At 40.8% G+C, this 14,225-nt stretch overlaps 1 protein-coding gene across 4 annotated transcripts in view; it reads left to right on the top strand.

Moving 5' to 3' along the window:
• The window catches only part of TTK (TTK protein kinase), an 80,362-nt gene that overhangs the window by 46,424 nt on the left and 19,713 nt on the right, over positions 1 to 14,225 (top strand). The window lies entirely within an intron of this gene.

Raw genomic sequence — 14,225 nt, forward strand, 5'->3', positions numbered from 1 at the left:
AAAGGTCTTTTCTGCATCTATTGAGATAATCATGTGGTTTTTGTCATTGGTTCTGTTTATGTGATGGATTATGTTTATTGATTTGCATATGTTGAACCAGCCTTGCATCCCAGGGATGAAGCTGACTTGATCGTGGTGGATAAGCTTTTTGAGGTGCTGCTGGATTTAGATTGCCAGTATTTTATTGAGGATTTTCGCATCAGCATTCATCAGGGATATTGGTCTAAAATTCTCTTTTTTTGTTGTGTCTCTGCCAGGCTTTGGTATCAGGATGATGTTAGCCTCATAAAATTAGTTAGGGAGGATTCCTTGTTTTTCTATTGATTGGAATAGTTTCTGAAGGAATGGTACCAGCTCCTCTTTGTACCTCTGGCAGAATTCGGCTGTGAATCCGTCTGATCCTAGACTTTTTTTGGTGGGTAGGCTATTAATTATTGCCTCAATTTCAGAGCCTATTATTGGTCTATTCAGAGATTCAACTTCTTCCTGGTTTAGTCTTGGGAGGGTGTATGTGTCCAGGAATTTATCCATTTCTTCTAGATTTTCTAGTTTATTTGCGTAGAGGTGTTTATAGTATTCTCTGATGGTAGTTTGTATTTCTGTGGGATCAGTGGTGATATCCCCTTTATCATTTTTTATTGCATCTATTTGATTCTTCTCTCTTTCTTCTTTATTAGTCTTGCTAGTGGTCTGTCAACTTTGTTGATCTTTTCAAAAAACCAGCTCCTGGATTCATTGATTTTTTGAAGGGTTTTTTTTTTTTTTTAATTTTTTTTAGAGTCGGAGTCTCGCTTGGTTGCCCAGATTGGAGTGCAGTGGTGCAATCTCGGCTTACTGCAAGCTCTGCCTCCTGGGTTTACGCCATTCTCCTGCCTCAGCCTCCCGAGTAGCTGGGACTACAGGTGCCCGCCACCACGCCTGGCATATTTTTGTATTTTAATAGAGGCAGGGTTTCATGTATTAGCCAGGATGGTCTCGATCTCCTGACCCCGTGATCAGCCTGCCTCAGCCTCCCAAAGTTCTGGGATTACAGGCATGAGCCACTGAGCCCGGCCTTTGAAGGGTTTTTTGTGTCTCTATCTTCAGTTCTGCTCTGATCTTAGTTATTTCTTGCCTTCTGCTAGCTTTTGAATTTGTTTGCTCTTGCTTCTCTAATTCTTTTAATTATGATGTTAGGGTGTTGATTTTAGTTCTTTCATGCTTTCTCTTGTGGGCATTTAGTGCTATAAATTTCACTGTACACACTGCTTTCAATGTGTTCCAGAGATTCTGGTACATTGTATCTTTGTTCTCATTGGTTTATTTGTACCTTCATTTCGTTACATACCTAGTAGTCATTCAGGAGCAGGTTGTTCAGTTTCCATGTAGTTGAGCGGTTTTGAGTGAGTTTCTTAATCCTGAATTCTAGTTTGATTGCACTGTGGTGTGAGAGACAGTTTGTTATGATTTCTGTTCTTTTACATTTGCTGAGGAGTGCTTTACTTCCAACTATGTGGTCAGTTTTGGAGTAAGTGTGATGTGGTGCTGAGAAGAATGTATATTCTGTTGATTTGGGGTGGAGAGTTCTGTCAATGTCTATTAGGTCCGCTTGGTGCAGAGCTGAGTTCAATTCCTGGATATCCTTGTTAACTTTATCTCTTGTGGATCTGTGTAATGTTAACAGTGGGGTGTTAAAGTTTCCCATTATTATTGTGTGGGAGTCTTAAGTCTCTTTTTAGGTTTCTAAGGACTTGCTTTATGAATCTAGGTGTTCCTGTTTTGGGTGCATATATATTTATGATAGTTAGCTCTTCTTGTGGAATTGATCCCTTTACCATTATGTAATGGCCTTCTTTGTCTCTTTTGATCTTTGTTGGTTTAAAGTCTGTTTCATCAGAAACTAGGATTGCAACCCCGGCTTTTTTTTTGCTTTCCATTTGCTTGGTAGATCTTCCTCCATCTCTTTATTTTGAGCCTCTGTGTGTCTCTGCACATAAGATGGGTCTCCTGAATACAGCACATTGATGACTCTATCCAATTTGCCAGTCTGTGTCTTTTAACTGGGGCATTTAGCCAATTTACATTTAAGGTTAATATTGTTATGTGTGAATTTGATCCTGTCATTATGATGTTACCTGGTTATTTTGCCCATTAATTGATTCAGTTTCTTCATAGCATCAATGGTCTTTACAATCTGGCATGTTTTTGCCATGGCTGGTACCGGTTGTTTCTTTCCATGTTTAGTGCTTGCTTCAGGAGCTCTTGTAAGGCAGGCCTCGTGGTGACAGAATCTCTCAGCATTTGCTTGTCTGTAAAGGATTTTATTTCTCCTTCACTTATGAAGCTTAGTTTGGCTGGATATGAAATTCTGGGTTGAAAATTATTTTCTTCAAGAATGCTGAATATTGGCCCCCACTCTCTTCTGGCTTGTAAGGTTTCTGCCGAGAGATCTGCTGTTAGTCTGATGGGCTTCCCTTTGTGGGTAACCCGACCTTTCTCTCTGGCTCCCCTTAACATTTTTTCCTTCATTTCAACCTTGGTGAATCTGACAATTATATGTCTTAGGGTTGCTCTTCTCGAGGAGTATCTTTGTGGTGTTCCCTGTATTTCCCGAATTTGAATGTTGGCCTGGGCTTGCTAGGTTGGGGAAGTTCTCCTGGATAATATCATGAAGAGTGTTTTCCAGCTTGGTTCCGTTCTCCCTGTCACTTTCAGGTACACCAATCAAATGTAGATTTGGTCTTTTCACGTAGTCCCATATTTCTTGGAGGCTTTGTTCATTTCTTTTCACTCTGTTTTCTCTAAACTTGTGTTCTTGCTTTATTTCATTAATTTGATTTTCAATCACTGATATCCTTTCTTCTACTTGATTGAATCAGCTATTGAAGCTTGTTCATGTGTCACGAAGTTCTCATGCCATGGTTTTCAGCTCCATCAGGTCATTTAAGGTCTTCTCTACACTGTTTATTCTAGTTAGCCATTTATCTAACCTTTTTTCAAGGTTTTTAGCTTCCTTGCATTGGGTTAGAACATGCTCCTTTAGCTCGGAGAAGTTTGTTATTACTGACCTTCTGAAGCCTACTTTCTGTCAACTCATCAGAGTCATTCTCCATCCAGCTTTGTTCTGTTGCTGGCAAGGAGCTGCAATCATTTGAGGGAGAAGAGGCACTCTGGTTTTTACAATTTTCAGCTTTTCTGCTCTGGTTTCTCCCCATCTTTGTGGTTTTATCTACCTTTGGTCTTTGATGTTGGTAACCTACTGATGGGGTTTTGGTGTGGATGTCCTTTTTATTGATGTTGATGCTATTCCTTTCTGTTTGTTAGTTTTCCTTCTAACAGTCAGGTCCCTCAGCTGTAGGTCTGTTGGAGTTTGCTGGACTCCAGACCCTGTTTGCCTGAGTTTCACCAGCAGAGGCTGCAGAACAGCAAATATTGCTGCCTGGTCCTTCCTCTGGAAGCTTCGGCCCAGAGGGGCACCCACCTGTATTAGGTGTCTGTCAGCCCCTGCTGGGAGGTGTCTCCCAGTTAGCTACACAGGGGTCAGGGACCCTCTTGAGGAGGCAGTCTGTCAGTTCTTAGAGCTTAATTGCCATGCTGGGAGAACCACTGCTCTCTTCGGAGCTGTCAGACAGGGAAGTTTAAGTCTGCAGAAGTTTCTGCTGCCTTTTGTTCAGCTATGCCCTCCCCACAGAGGTCAAATCTATAGAGGCAGTAGGCCTATTTGAGCTGCAGTGGGCTCCACCTAGTTCGAGCTTCCTGGCCACTTTATTTACCTACTGAAGCCTCAGGAATGGTGGACGCCCCTCCCCCTGCCAAGCTTCAGCCTTGCTGGTCCATCTCAGACTGCTGCGCTAGCAGTGAACAAGTCTTTGTGGGCATGGGACCCAGCGAGTTAGGCATGGGAGAGAATCACCTGGTCTGCCAGTTGCTAAGACCATGGGAAAATCACAGTATTTGGGCAAGAGTGTCCTGTTTTTCCAAGTACACAGTCTGTCATGGCTTCCTTTGGCTAGGAAAGGGAAATCCCCCAACGCTTTACACTTTCTGGGCGAGGTGACGCCCCACCCTGCTTCAGCTCATTCTCCATGGGCTACACCCACTGTCCAACCAGTCCGAATGAGACCAACCAGGTACCTCAGTTGGAAATGCCAAAATCAACCGTCTTCTGCGTCGATCACACTGGGAGCTGCAGACCAGAGCCGTTCCTGTTTGGCCATCTTGGAATAGAAACTCAAATTAACTTTTTAACCTCTCTGCTATATATAGTTATTTCCCCTCTTTCTTTTTCTTTCCTTTTCCTTTTCCTTTCCCTTCCTTCCTTTCTTCCTTCCTTTTTTCCTTCCTTTCTTCCTTCCTTTCTTCCTTCCCCTCCCCTCCCCTCCCCTCCCCCTCCCCTCCCCTCCCCCTCCCCTCCCCTCCCCTTCCCTTCCCCTCCCCTCCCCTTCCCTTCCCCTCCCCTCCCCTCCCCTTCCCCTCCCCTCCCCTCCCCTCCCCTCCCCTCTCCCCCCTCTCCTCCCTTCCCCTGCCCTCCCTCTCCCCTCCCCTCCCTCTCCCCTTCCTTCCTTCCTTCCTTCTGGATTATTTTCTTCCTTCCTTTGGGATTATTTTGTTATTTTTCCTAGCCTCTTAATTTGGATGCTTAGCTAATTAATTTTCAGCCTTTTTTCCTTTCTCAAATAAGCTGTCAAAATTATACATTTGTCTTTAAATACAATTTTCTCTGCAACACATATAAATAATACTTGTCTTGCTATAAATTTGTTTCTCCCCTCATATATTTTATTCCTACTAATCTACTTTTCTCTTTCCTTGTTCTTTGCTTGCCTTTTGTTTTTGTTTGTTTAGTCTTTTGTTTGTTTTCCTATTCCATATTTTCACCTCTACTGGTTTGGAAGGTTCAGAGGCTATTTGTTTTTAGTGATTAATCTTAAAACTTACCATGCTTATAACCTAACAAAGACCTAAACAGCTCTCTTAGCCTCCCTACCAAACAATACAAAGACTTTGATTAATGTATATCTTAACTGCATTAGCGCAACTTGCATGATATTAGTGTTTTAGTTTTATCTTATTGTAATCCCACAGATTATTATCATTTTGTACATACAATATTTATTTAATTCACATAAACATTTCCATTTTATATACTCGTTGTATCTCAGTCTATTTTTTTGGGACAATTTCCTCTCTTTTTAAGTACTCTCTTTAGAAATTTCTTTAGCAATAATCTGTTGATAGTAAATTACCCATTTTTGTTTAAATTCATCCTTGTTTTTAGAAAGATTCTTTTCTTCAGGTTCTCAGTATCGGACTGACAGTTATTTTCTCTTTGCACTTCAAGGATATTATTGCAGTGACTTCTTGTTTCCATTATTGCTATTAAGATGTCATCTGTTCATCTGGTTATTATTCCCATGTAGGTTATCTTTTTTTCCTCTGGCTACTTTTTGAAAAGACTGCATTTTTTTAGAGCAGTTTGGGTTCACAGAAAATTTGACAGGAAGTTGTGGCAATAACTCATATATTCCCTACCTGCACACATATAGCCTCTCCCTTTATCAACATCCCTCACCAGAGTGGTATATTTGTTGTTGCAATTGATGAAGCCATATTGACACGTCATAATCCCCCAGTTTATAGTTGACATTAGAGTTGTTGGTATTGTCTATTCTATGGGTTTGGACAAATGTATAATGATATGTATCCACCATTATAGTATCACACAAAGTAGTTTCACTGCCCTAAAAATTCCCTCTGCTCTGCCTATTCATCCCTCTCTCTAACTCGTGGCAACCACTGATTCTTTTACTGTCTCTCCATAGTTTTGTCTTTTTTGGAATGTCATATAGTTGGAACCATACAGTGTGTAGCCTTTTCAGGTTGGCTTCTTTCAGTTAGTATTACACATTTACATTTCTTCCATGTCTTTTTATGGCTCATTTCTTTTTAGCACTGAATAATATTCCATTGTCTGGATAGTTAATTAATCCATTCACCTGCCGAAGTATATCTTAGTTACTTCCAAGTTTTGGCAATTCTGGATAAGCTGCTATAAAAGTACATGTGAAGATGTTTATGTAGACATAAGCTTTTAGCTCCCTTTTCTTGAAAAAGGAGCATGATCGCTGGATCGTATGGTTAGAGTATGTTTAGTTTTCTGAGCAACCACCTGACTGATTTTTAGATCTTCTATTTATCTTCTGTGATCTGAAGTTTCACTGCAATATGGCTAATCACTGATTTTCAAATTTTTAATCCTATTTGTAAGATATTTTGTTTTCAAGACTATGGAGTCACATATCTTCCTGATTCTGAAAAATTCTCAGCCATTTTCTCTTTGAACTTTTTTATTTTTAGAAATTCCATTTGATTCTTTTTAAAACCTGTCTGTTCTTCCTTTATGGTTTCTTGCTTTTTTCTCTAATGTGTGATTCCATCATTTATTTCTTTCACAATTTCCTACTGAACAATTTAAAAATTCTATATCTGACAATTCCAGTATTTTTAAAGTTTTTGAGTTGAAATCTGTTATTTTCTTTTTTCTTGTAACTCTGGCTCATAGTTTCTTATCACTGTAGGTTTGATGATTTACTAGAATACACAGGATTCAAAATATAGTTATGATTTATTATAGTGAAAGGATGCAAAGCAAAATTAGCAAAGGGAAAGGGTGCATGGGGCAAAGTCTGCAGGAAACGAGGCACAAACTTCAGAGTCCTCTCCCAGTTCGTATAGGATGTGCTTAATTCCCCCAACAATAAGTTGTGACAATAACTGTGAAATGTTGTCTACAAGGGAAGCTCATTAGAGACTTAGCATTCTGGATTTGTTTATTGGGAACTAATCGTGCAGGTACCATTTGCCTAGCATGTACCAAAATTCCAGACTTCCAGAAGGGACACAGGCATTTAGCATAAATCATATTGTTTAGGCACAGTGGGCCACTCAGCATTCAGATAAATGCGGGAAGCCTCTTGAAATTGTAAGTTCCCAGACACAAGCCAAGGGCCAACCTGCAAGCAGGTCTTTTTCAGGATGGCAGTCTCAGGCCTACTGTGTTAACTCTTTTCTACACACTTACTTTCTAGAGAATTTGTTGATCTTTGTGATCTCCTATTTGCTTGCTCTCAATTATTGGAAATCCCCGAGGGAACTAGGATTTGCTATTAACTGAAACCAGTATCAGTATCAATCCAGTTTATTTAGGTTTTGCCATGGTAACCAAAAATCTCAAAAATTATTAGTAGCTTTAGACTATTTCTCCTTAATGTCTACAGAAGAGGTGAACACTGCTATACTGCCATCACTCTTGTGCTAGGCTTCTATTACCCCACTGCCGGTTGGTATGGCAGACAGAAAGAGAAGGCACAACAAATCAAGCAGTGCCTTTTCAAATTATCACTTGAAAGTGACACCCTGAATGTCTGCCCATGATTCACTGGCCAAAGTGATTACATGGCTTCATGCAATGATCATTTGTCTAGAAAGAGAACAGCTAAAAATATTTGATGAAGAGCACAAATTAATATTCATAAATAGTCTTTCTTACTATGCTTCAATCAGGGGTTCCTAACCTATGATTTGTTGTCTCCTGGGGCTGTTAGATATTAAGATATGGACAATAAAAATATTCTATTTTTCTTGCCATATCATTTTGGGGGATTTTTATTTGATGCTACTTTCCCAAAGTAGTTACAAATAACTTCGTTGCTCTCTGTGATTCTTCCACCATCCTCTTCTTTTTTTCCTCTCTTTTCTTTCCTCCACTTTCAACCCCAGAAAGTGTATTTTATTGCAACAGGAAAATGTATTACTAATTACATTAATTGTTATTAAATATTTAAAATAAGTAAAATTTATTATGTTAAAATGTTGTAAGATTGCATGAAACATATTTGTATGCCATGATATTAGAAATATCCTAAATTAGCACATTTGAGAGAATAAGGTCAGAAAGGTCCCTGTACACACAGGTGAGGAAGGAAGAGGTGACTGGACAGCTGCTTAAATTTTTGTTACAAGACTGATTGTCAATGACACAGTTGGCATTCGAGCAAGTGGAGCAGTGGATTAGCTCAAACTCTACTGGCCCCAGTTACAAAGTCTCCACTTAGTTTAAGGATATAATAAAGAAAAAAGGCATATGCAAGTGATGAATAATCCAGAGCAACAAGAGGACTAGCTAGCTATCTCTATTCTGGAGAAAAATCTGATGGGAATTTGGTGGTGGAAGTGAGGATGGTGGAGGTGGAGATGGTGGTGGTGGAGGTGGAGATGATGGTAGTACTGGTGGTGAGGAGGGGGTGTTGACGGTGGAGGTGGAGATGGTGGTGGTACAGGTGGTAGTGGAGGAGGGAGGGTGTTGGTGGTGGAGATGGAGATGGTGGTGGTGGTGGAGGAGGTGTGTTGGTGGTGGTGGAGATAGTGGTTGTGGAGGTGATAGTGGTGGAGGTAGAGATGGTGGTAGTAGAGGTGGTGGTGGAGATGGAGATGGTGGTGGTGGTGGAGGAGGTGTGTTGGTGGTGGTGGAGATAGTGGTTGTGGAGGTGATAGTGGTGGAGGTAGAGATGGTGGTAGTAGAGGTGGTGGTGGAGATGGAGATGGTGGTGGTGGTGGAGGAGGTGTGTTGGTGGTGGTGGAGATAGTGGTTGTGGAGGTGATGGTGGAGGTAGAGATGGTGGAGGTAGAGATGGTGGTAGTAGAGGTGGTGGTGGAGGAGGGAGTGGTGATGGAGGTGGAGATGGTGGTGGTGGAAGAGGGGTGGGGTTGTTGAAAAGAGATTTTAAAAAGTAAGTATTTGTAGAAGGGCTACAGTTGTATATCAAATAGACACACTGTGACTGCATATTGGGAAAATCTTGAGCATGCTGCCTGTTTCTCTTCCCTTTGGTAGGACTCTAACCAGCCCAGATAAACCTCGTGAATTGCCTCCTCCATCTTGGATAAATGGAAAGTAACCATAGGTGGAGGCTTTGGTTTTGAATCTCTTGTTAATGGATTTTTTAAAGTGCTGGTATAAAAGGAAACAGTTTATTTTACTCTACTGGAAAAGTATAGTAGAAATAAGCATTAATAACTTTTAATCCCATAATTGTGAGTTAATAGCTTAACATTTGGCATATTTATACAATTGAAATAATGTATTTACAATTTTATATTCTTATTTTCCACCTAACTTTCTCATACGTATTTTCCTTCATAAATATCATTTTGAAAGCTATGAAATATTCTATCATAAGAATGTGCCAGAATATTTCTGTTTTTCATTTTTGTGTAAAATAATTTAGAATAAGTTTCCACTTTTAAAAGCTGTTACCTTTTTCCATTTTTGGAGAATGGAAGTTAATGTTTATCCTAAAACATAAGTAATAACATAAATCCACAAATAAAAACCATGACACCATAATGGATTTTTTGCATTTGCCTAATGGATTTACTGCATTTTGATATTAGCTTTGGAAACTGAGATTTGGTTTTACTTTAAGTCGTCCCTTGAAGCCATTCCTTGTGTGTGGTGGCCAGCTCAATACCATTGTCAGTAAATGTAATTAAATGATATTTTAAAGATGAGAAAAAGGCTATCCAACTAGAAAATCCTGTTGCTTTCATTTTCAAGTGATATCCAGAATTCTAACAGTTCTCACCACTTCCACCCCTATCAGTTCGAATCATTGCAGTAACTTCTTAACTTGTTCTTCTGGGCAATTCTTCCCAGGGCACCCAGAGGGAATTGTTGAAACCTGAGTCAGATCATGTTGCTCCTTTGCTCAATACGCTCCAACTGAATGTCCTCTGATATAGAGTAAGCGCCCAAGTTTGTATAGGATATGTCTCCCCTGCTCTAAGAAGCTGTATGAACGTGTCAGGCACATTCCTACCTTACGTGCCTTTGGCTTGCTGTTCCCTCTTCCTAAAATTCCTTTTTCCTAATAGTCTGCAGGCCTATTCCCTCACCTCCTTGTGTGTATCAAATGTCATTTTCTTAGTGAGGCCTTCTTTAAATAGCACACGTAATACAATTTCCCTACTCCCTATACTTCATAACCCCCTTCCTTGCATTACGACTTTTTATAATATCCTTCTAACATTCTCTATACATGAATTATTTAATTTACTTTTTTGTCTTCCCTCATTGTAATGCCAGTTCCCCAATGCCAGTTCCCAGAATGCACAACTTATTTATTTATTTATTGTACAGAGGGGGGTCTTTCTATGTTGCCCAAACTGATCTTGAACTCCTGGCCTCAAGTGTTCCTCCCACTTCGGCCTCCTAAAGTGCTTGAGAGTATTGCAGGCATGAGCCACAGCACCCAGCTTGCAAATTTTATATTGGTTTTGTTCAGTTCTATATTCCCAGTGACTAATGCAATGCCTGGTCCAGAGTTGACACTTATACATATTGTTTAAATATGTGAATAAAAACTATTTCTTTTTGGAAGGAAAGAACAAATTATAATGTTTTAAGAATGGAGAAGCATTATTAGCCTTATTAGCAAATCATGGGTAGCTCAACAGACTGATGTATCCTGTAAAGTGTTAGACAAGAAGAGACAGCCTTTATGGGTACCACCCTTTCTGAGTGACCTAGTTTGTAACACTGGGATATTAGGAATGAAGGATATTCCCAGGGGCAGACCTTTTCTCTAGAAATGCCCTTGGCTGACAGGGTGGATAACATACAGCATTAGAGGTCTGGCTTTCTACAGAGGCATCACACGAACCATGGTTCTAACTGAAGTATTTCCATGTTCAAATGAATTAAGTAAACTGAAATCCCTGCCCTCCCTCCCTCCCTTCCTTCCTTTCATTCTTTCTTTTTTCTTGACATGGAGTCTCCCTCTGTCACCCAGGCTGAAGTGTAGTGGCATGATCTCGGCTCACTGCAACCTCTGCCTCCCAGGTTCAAGCAATTCTCCTGCCTCAACCTCCCAAGTAGCTGGGACTACAGGTGCCCGCCACCACACCTGGCTAATTTTTTGTATTTTTAGTAGAGATGGTTTTTCACCATATTGGCCAGGCTGGTCTCGAACTCCAGACCTCAGGTGATCCGCCCGCCTTGGCCTCCCAAAGTGCTGGGATTACAGGCATGAGCCAGTGCGCCCGGCCCCACATGCTTATTTCTGTGTTTCTCCTCTTCCTGTGTTATGAAGGGAAGCAACTTTGTTTGTTTGCGGCTATAGTCCAGATGTCCTGGCATTGACTCTCTGGTCTTGCTCATACCATAATAGAGCACATTCGTGGAAATGTTAACAAGACACCACGGGGCAAATAGGGTACTGATGTGTGCTCACAGCTCTGGGAAGCCGCTGAGGGTGGGATGCAAGCAGTGCTGTCCTCCCTCTCCACCCTATTGCCATCTCTGAGGAAAATCCCTGGCTCCTCTCTCTGGTGGGGACTTGCCAAGGGCTCTTTGTAATAACCAGATATTCTCTCCACAACCTTAGGCTTGTTCCAATTCTTCATAGGGATGGAAAAAGCCCCCTTGTTGTAAGGGCCAGAGGTACTGAGAGTGCTACCCATCACAGAAGTCTGGAATCCCATCCAGTGGCCTAGGGAGTCAGAGTTCACAGCTTCCAGCCCCCATGATGGGTGTGGAGTGGCAGTGACAACAGCTGTGGTTTAGATCCTAAGCAGGAATTTCTGGTTTGGGTTGAGTCTGTGTAAATGACTGATTTGAAACCATGCTGCAAGGCTCAGACTATGACAGGCATGCTAAGTGGGTCAGGTCAGTATGGAGGACACTGTCAATCACAAGTTGCCCAATCTACCCTGTGAGTGCCCAGAACACACTCTTTGCAATCTTGCCAATCTGTCCTATTGTTTTGTCCTCACTAACTGTTCCTTGTTGCTTAATTTTCTGTGACCAGGAGCAATGTATAACAAGGTAGAAAGGATGTAATTCAAGCAGCAATTCATTAGGATAAAGATAGAATTTTTTTCATCTTCCTTTTATAATTAAGATGGCTCTGCATCCAGTCTCCTTTTTTTCTTGCCATTTTAATCCACAGATTTGGATTCTAAAACTGTTGTCTTCTTCTTTCCGTACTTCTACACCCATTCCAACTGCCCACTAGTTTCTTTCAATGATTCCTTCCTATTCCTTCACTTCCATTTTTCAAACCACCATCCTTGTCCTGGCACACAGCCATCCCACCTCACTCTTTGTAGTAGTCTTCAATCCATCATGTACAACTCTAGCTCTCACGATGTGATCCCTGGGCCAGCAGCATCAGCATCACTTGGGACCTTGCTAGAAATGCAGACTCTCAGCCGTCTTCCCAGACCTCCTGAATCCAAGCAATGTGTATTTTTTTTATTATACTTTAAGTTTCAGGGTACATGTACACAACGTGCAGGTTTGTTACATATGTATACATGTGCCATGCTGGTGTGCTGCACCCATTAACTCATCATTTAGCATTAGGTATATCTCCTAATGCTATCCCTCCCCTCTTCCCCCACCCCACAACAGTCCCCAGTGTGTGATGTTCCCCTTCCTGTGTCCATGTGTTCTCATTGTTCAATTCCCACCTATGAGTGAGAACATGCGGTGTTTGGTATTTTGTCCTTGTGATAGTTTGCTGAGAATGATGGTTTCCAGATTCATCCATGTCCCTACAAAAGGCATGAACTCATCACTTTTTATGGCTGCATAGCATTCCATGGTGTATGTGTGCCACATTTTCTTAATCCAGTCTATCATTGTTGGACATTTGGGTTGGTTCCAAGTCTTTGCTATTGTGAATAGTGCCACTATAAACATACGTGTGCATGTGTCTTTATAGCAGCATGATTTATAATCCTTTGGGTATATACCCAGCAATGGGATGGCTGGGTCAAATGGTATTTCTAGTTCTAGATCCCTGAAGAATTGCCACACTGACTTCCACAATGGTTGAACTAGTTTACAGTCCCAGCAACAGTGTAAAAGTGTTCCTATTTCTCCACATCCTCTCCAGCACCTGTTGTTTCCTGACTTTTTAATGATTGCCATTCTAACTGCTGTGAGATGGTATCTCATTGTGGTTTTGATTTGCATTTCTCTGATGGCCAGTGATGATGAGCATTTTTTCATGTGTTTTTTGGCTGCATAAATGTCTTCTTTTGAGAAGTGTATGTTCATATCTTTCACCCACTTTTTGATGGGGTTTTTTGTTTTTTTCTTGTAAATTTGTTTGAGTTCTTTGTAGATTCTGGATATTAGCCCTTTGTCAGATGAGTAGGTTGCAGAAATTTTCTCCCATTCTGTAGAGTGCCTGTTCACTCTGATGGTGGTTTCTTTTGCTGTGCAGAAGCTCTTTAGTTTAATTAGATCCCATTTGTCAGTTTTGGCTTTTGTTGCCATTGCTTTTGGTGTTTTAGACATGAAGTCCTTGCCCATGCCTGTGTCGTGAATGGGATTGCCTAGGTTTTCTTCTAGGGTTTTTAATGGTTTTAGGTCTAACGTTTAAGTCTTTAATGCATCTTGAATTAATTTTTGTATAAGGTGTAAGGAAGGGATCCAGTTTCAGCTTTCTGCATATGGCTAGCCAGTTTTCCCAGCACCATTTATTAAATAGGGAATCCTTTCCCCATTTCTTGTTTTTGTCAGGTTTGTCAAAGATCAGATAGTTGTAGATATGCGGCATTATTTCTGAGGGCTCTGTTCTGTTCCATTGGTCTATATCTCTGTTTTGGTAGCAGTACCATGCTGTTTTGGTTACTGTAGCCTTGTAGTATAGTTTGAAGTCAGGTAGCGTGATGCCTCCAGCTTTGTTCTTTTGGCTTAGGATTGACTTGGCAATGCGGGCTCTTTTTTGGTTCCTTATGAACTTTAAAGTAGTTTTTTCCAATTCTGTGAAGAAAGTCATTGGTAGCTTGATGGGGATGGCATTGAATCTATAAATTACCTTGGGCAGTATGGCCACTTTCACAATATTGATTCTTCCTACCCATGAGCATGGAATGTTCTTCCATTTGTTTGTATCCTCCTTTATTTCATTGAGCAGTGGTTTGTAGTTCTCCTTGAAGAGGTCCTTCACATCCCTTGTAAGTTGGATTCCTAGGTATTTTATTCTCTTTGAAGCAATTGTGAATGGGAGTTCACTCATGATTTGGCTCTCTGTTTGCCTGCTATTGGTGTATAAGAATGCTTGTGATTTTTGCACATTGATTTTGTATCCTGAGACTTTGCTGAAGTTGCTTATCAGCTTAAGGAGATTTTGGGCTGAGACGATGGGGTTTTCTAAATATACAATCATGTAATC

Source organism: Pan troglodytes, chromosome 5, assembly GCF_028858775.2.
Source record: "Pan troglodytes isolate AG18354 chromosome 5, NHGRI_mPanTro3-v2.0_pri, whole genome shotgun sequence".
Taxonomy (NCBI): Eukaryota; Metazoa; Chordata; class Mammalia; order Primates; family Hominidae; genus Pan; species Pan troglodytes.